Raw genomic sequence first — 6,000 nt, forward strand, 5'->3', positions numbered from 1 at the left:
CGTCAGAAACACCAGTGATTTCAAAGCGTGTTTTTGAGACTGTCTTTGGTTCACTGCAGTTTTAAAGAGGAAATACTCAGCAATGGTGTCGACTTATGAACTTACACATGCTTTGTCCTTAAAGCAGATTAAAAACACCACATAGACACATAAACAACTATATTTTCACCACTTTAATTCTCCTAGCCATGAAAAACAAGAGACTTCAGATGATAAACAGCTCATTCATATCAAGCTAACGAACTCTACGGAGTCAGTGCCATGTTTGTGCATTTCGCTCCGGAGCGGATCCGACGCTTCCCAAATGAGCCATCATACCGGCTCTGTTTGTTTCTGTGAACCAATTAAAAGTGAAAGCCACGTTTGATTGACTTCAGCAACTTCCACAAAGAGTTGAACGGGTTGTTTACGGTAATATGAGGCCGGGATTTCTCAGAATCATTGAGTCCATTACAGCCAAACCCGGGAAAAGCCCTGTGTTGTGATGTGATCTATTGTTAATTGCCACGCACTTTGATTACCGGCGTTTATTTTAATGAGCGGCGTATATTAGCCGCGTGTTCATGGCAGCGGCTAAACTGAAGCGTGTTCATTAAACTAATGGATATGAAGAGCTGGAATAAACGCAGGTGAAATACAGAAGAGAATGAAGTGAACGCCATAGCTTGACGGAGCGCAGGTTCCTCAATTACACGGCCTGCTTTTAATTACACGAAATATGCTTCAGATCTCGGGCCACGATTAAAATTAACATCCGCCCGTTCAACTACGCGCTCTCCCAAACAAATTAGCGTTCATTATACCTTCGCTATTCCACCAGAAAGCATTTAAAGCCACATAAATCAACAGGTAACTGATCAACTCTTGGTTTTTCAGACCACAAACATTGGCTTTCTCATCAGGAAATGATGCTAAATCTTAAGATCTATAAACGTCCTCCGTCTCCGTCACGAAAACATGTTGCCACGGGTTACGCCGTCTGAGTTATGACATCATAATGCGCATGATTTATACAAGCGTCCCGTTAATAACAGATCATGCAAACGCAGTATTTCACTCCTGCCAGATTTAACCAGGACTGTTATTGCACACACTGACTTCAGCTTTAACATGTGAATCTGTCAAGAACACGTCAAACTCACATTTCACGGCCAAACTAAAATATAGCTTTTCTTAAAAGAAAATCAAGCCTATTTTTAGGACCAATGAGATTTGTTTGTATTGCAACATTGTTTTTATGGCACTTTAAGCATTTTTATTCATTTAAATCACCATAAAGGCAATGCAACAAATACAACCATGACATATGCATTCTTAATAATAATAATAATAATCAGAAAGATGCATTAAAATGTATTTAAACAGGCCTGAGCGTTCGCTTCTGACGTCTATTTTTATGTTTGCAACATTGTTTTTATGGCAATTTAAACACTTATTTTTTAAATCACCATGAAAGCAGTGCAACAAAAACTATCATGACATATAAAGTCTTAATAATATTTTAAAAATGTATTTAAACAGGCCTGAGCGTTCACTTCTGAAGGCTATTTTTAGGACCATTAAATATTTTTCTGCATTGCAACCTTATTTTATGGCAATTTAAGCATTTTTATTCATTTAAATCACCATAAAAGCAGTGCAACAAATACAACCATGACATATGCATTCTTAATAATAATAATAATAATAATAATAATAATAATAATAATAATCAGAATGATGCATTAAAATGTATTTAAACAGGCCTGAGTGTTCACTTCTGAAGTCTATTTTTAGGACTATTAAGATTTATTTGCATTGCAACATTATTTTCATGGCAATTTAAACACTTTTTATTTTTTAAATCACCATGAAAGCAGTGCAACAAAAACTATCATGACATATAAAGTCTTAGTAATATTAAAAAAAATATATATATATATATTTAAATATATATATTTAAACAGGCGTTCACTTCTGACGTCTATTTTTAGGACCATTAAATATTTTTCTGCATTGCAACCTTATTTTTATGGCAATTTAAGCATTGATATTCATTTAAATCACCATAAAGGCAATGCAACAAATACAATCATCACATATACATTTTTAATAATAATAATAATAATCAGAAAGATGCATTAAAATGTATTTAAACAGGCCTGAGTGTTCACTTCTGGAGTCTATTTTTATGTTTGCATTGCAACATTATTTTCATGTCAATTTAACCACTTTTTATTTTTTAAATCACCATGAAAGCAGTGCAACAAAAACTATCATGACATATAAAGTCTTAGTAATATAAAAAGTTTTTTTATTTAAACAGGCGTTCACTTATGAAGTCTATTTTTAGGACCATCTAATATTTGTCTGCATTGCAGCCTTATTTTTTGGGCAATTTTAATTTGAAAAGCAGTGCAACAAAAACTATCATGACATATAAAGTCTTAATAATATTTTTTAAAAAGTATTTAAACTTCTTCTTCACTTCTTCAGCTTCCTAAACGTTTGTTGTATTTTCAGCATCGGAGACTCTTCTCAAACTGGATTTCAGAGACCGTCGTCTGTCAGGCTGAGAACTTCAGTAATGAATAAAAATGGCTTTGGCTACTGGATTTGTTCAAGTCATTTAGGAAGCAGCAGCTCATAAAAGACTTTTAATCCAATGTTCCCTGAAAAAGAGTATCCTGAGAGCCCATAAAGACAGAGGAGAGAACGTTCAGACATCAGTTTTTCCCATCCAGAATCTCCACTGAACTTCCGATCGGAACGCCGTTTGATCTCGAGCCAAGAAAGTGCGGAGAGATTTGATCCTGCCGGAGGAATAAGTGAAGAAGCTGTGAAGTAGAAAAGCCCTGTTTATCCCTGTTCAAGGTGAATATTCTTCTCCCACTTCCAGAGATTCATCGCAATCCCATTATCTGCGCTGAAAAGTGAACTTCAGAACGAGCTCGAGTCCAGTGTCTTATCACGGACACCGCAGGCCGAAGACATCGCGTCAACCTCACAACTACAGACACACAAACCAGGCAATTAATAAGATGAATCCAGCGGGATCCAATCGCACCGTCGCAGACAGAGAGGGAACTTTAGAAACACTGTCTGGAATATGAAAGAGTCTGCAGGGAAACGCATGAAAAGCATCGTGTCAAACGCGTTATCGTCTGCTTTTATGAGGGACTGATGTGAGACTGAACGTGTGTGTGTGTGTGTGTGTGTGTGTGACGCTCACGTCGTGTTTCTGAAGAGCGACTGAGTCTGAGATCTGATCATGATCACGAATCTCACAAAAGGGCATTCTCATATTTCACCTATTTCACATTTTGCTTAAAGAAAATGACCGTTTGTTTGCGTTGCAAGATTATGTGCGGCGATTAAAGCACTTCAGAAACAATCACCATAAAGGCAGTGCAACAAAACTATCATGACACATAAAGTGTTTATAATATTCTTAATAATAATAATGATTTATTGATGAAATGTGCTTGTCACTAAAATTAGGAAAAGTAGGAAAGGAAAGTAAAAAATGAAATGTGTCAATACCATACTCAGGTTTCATCTCTACTTCAAAATGCTAAATTATTTATTTATATTTATATACAAAAAAATATGAATGTTCCTTGTTTTATCCTCTGTCATATTCAGTCGCTTTGGATAATAGCGTCTGTTACATAAATAAATGTAAAGGTAAAAGGTTTTGACTCCTCAGTTGTCTTCAGGAATCAATACGTGAAATAATCTTTAAAGCACAATCAGTTCTGAAACGCTTCTAAAACTGAAGAAGTGCGTGTGTGTGTGTGTGTGTGTGTGTGAGTGTGTGTGTGTGTGTGTGTGTGTTGTGTTTCCAGAGAACGAATGCAAGAAAACTAGAGCTCGTGTCATTCATCAAGATGATGAAGATGATGGAGATGATGAAGATGAAGATGATGATGGAGATGATGAAGATGAAGGTGATGAAGATGATGAAGGTGATGAAGATGATGGAGATGATGAAGATGAAGGTGATGAAGATGAAGATGATGGAGATTAAGATGATGAAGATGATGGAGATGAAGATGATGAAGGTGATGAAGATGATTAAGGTGATGAAGATGATGAAGATGAAGGTGATAAAGATGAAGATGATGATGGAGATGATGAAGATGAAGGTAATGAAGGTGATGAAGATGATGAAGGTGATAAAGATGAAGATGGAGATGATGAAGATGAAGGTGATGAAGATGAAGATGATGATGGAGATGAAGATGATGAAGGTGATGAAGATGATGAAGGTGATAAAGATGAAGATGGAGATGATGAAGATGAAGGTGATGAAGATGATGATGGAGATGAAGATGATGAAGATGATGAAGGTGATAAAGATGAAGATGGAGATGATGAAGATGAAGGTGATGAAGATGAAGATGGAGATGAAGATGATGAAAGTGATGAAGATGATAAAGATGATGAAGGTGATGAAGATGAAGATGATGATGAAGATGATGAAGGTGATGATGAAGATGATGAAGGTGATGAAGATGAAGATGATGAAGGTGATGAAGATGATGAAGGTGATGAAGATGAAGGTGATGAAGATGATGGAGATGATGAAGATGGAACACACGAGGAACAGAAACGAGGAACACACACATCCACAGACGCTCAGAAACGAGGAACACACACATCCACAGACGCTCAGAAACGAGGAACACACACATCCACAGACGCTCAGAAACGAGGAACACACACATCCACAGACGCTCAGAAACGAGGAACACACACATCCACAGACGCTCAGAAACGAGGAACACACACATCCACAGACGCAAAACTACGACTCACTGTACAAACACACTGATCAGTTTGACCTGCTAATCTGATAAATCCTCACGTTTCTCCTCATTCTCACAAGCTTGAGAGACAGAATGAGTTCAGCAGAGGATTCTGGGAGTGTGTGAGTGTGTGTGTGTGTGTGTGTGTGTGTGTGTGTGTGTGTGTGTGTGTGTGTGTGTGTGTGTGTGTGTGTGTGTGTGTGTGTGTGTGTGTGTGTGTTGCATTAATCAGTTCATCTGGTTGTGGCATTTATTCCGCCTTCATCCTCCCATTAACCCACTTTTCAACCCCGTGTTTAATGAGCGCCTACAGGAGTCAAGCCTCCGCTTCGTGTGTTTCTTCATATCTTGCATATTAACTTCCATAACAGCAAATGAGATGTACAGTACACACTATTAAAATAAAATTTGCTTACAAAAAAACTCGCTGCATTATTACAGCATTTGATAAACTACAGACTACAAAGTGTCTGAAAGAGTCTCTTCTGCTCACCAACGCTGCGTTTATGTGTTAAAAAATACAGTAAAAACAGTGAAATATTATTATAATGTAAATCATCTGTTTTCTATGTGAATATACAGTAAAGTGTCATTTATATCCTGTGATCAAAGCTGAATGTTCAGCATCATTACTCCAGTCTTCAGTGTCACATGATCCTTCACAAATCACTCTAATATGATGATTTGATGCTCAAGAAACATTTATGATTATTATCAATGTTCATATTTTTGTGGAAACAAAAGTGATTCTTTGATGAATAGAAAGTTTAAAAAAACAGCATTTATTTGAAATAGAATCTTTTGTAACTTTATAAATGTATTTACTGTCACTTTTGATCAGTTTAATGCATCCTTGATTAATAAAGCTGCTAATTTCTTTTTAAAAAATTCATAGTGACAAGCAACAATAGTGTGTAAATACACACACACACACACACACACACACACACACACACACACACACACACACACACACACACACACACACACACACACTCAAAATAAATGAATTAAAAAAGTATTTGCAAACATAAACTGTGCAGCATCCTTAAATCTTTGCTGGTAGATTTTAGAACTGATGCCAATAATCTTAACAATGGCCAAATATATCGATCTTTAACTAATATGAAACCAAAAAAGAAGTAAAAAATAATATAATAAGATACTAAAGCATCAAACACACAACTTTATGACGTATCAGAAGTTCTTA

General features: G+C 36.3%; 1 protein-coding gene across 2 annotated transcripts in view; it reads right to left on the reverse strand.

The window, feature by feature from the left end:
• The window catches only part of fbxl17 (F-box and leucine-rich repeat protein 17), a 244,459-nt gene that overhangs the window by 89,167 nt on the left and 149,292 nt on the right, over window positions 1-6,000 (reverse strand). The gene's annotated exons all lie outside the window — the stretch shown is intronic.

This window comes from Rutilus rutilus, assembly GCF_951802725.1.
Source record: "Rutilus rutilus genome assembly, chromosome: 19".
Classification (NCBI taxonomy): domain Eukaryota; kingdom Metazoa; phylum Chordata; class Actinopteri; order Cypriniformes; family Leuciscidae; genus Rutilus; species Rutilus rutilus.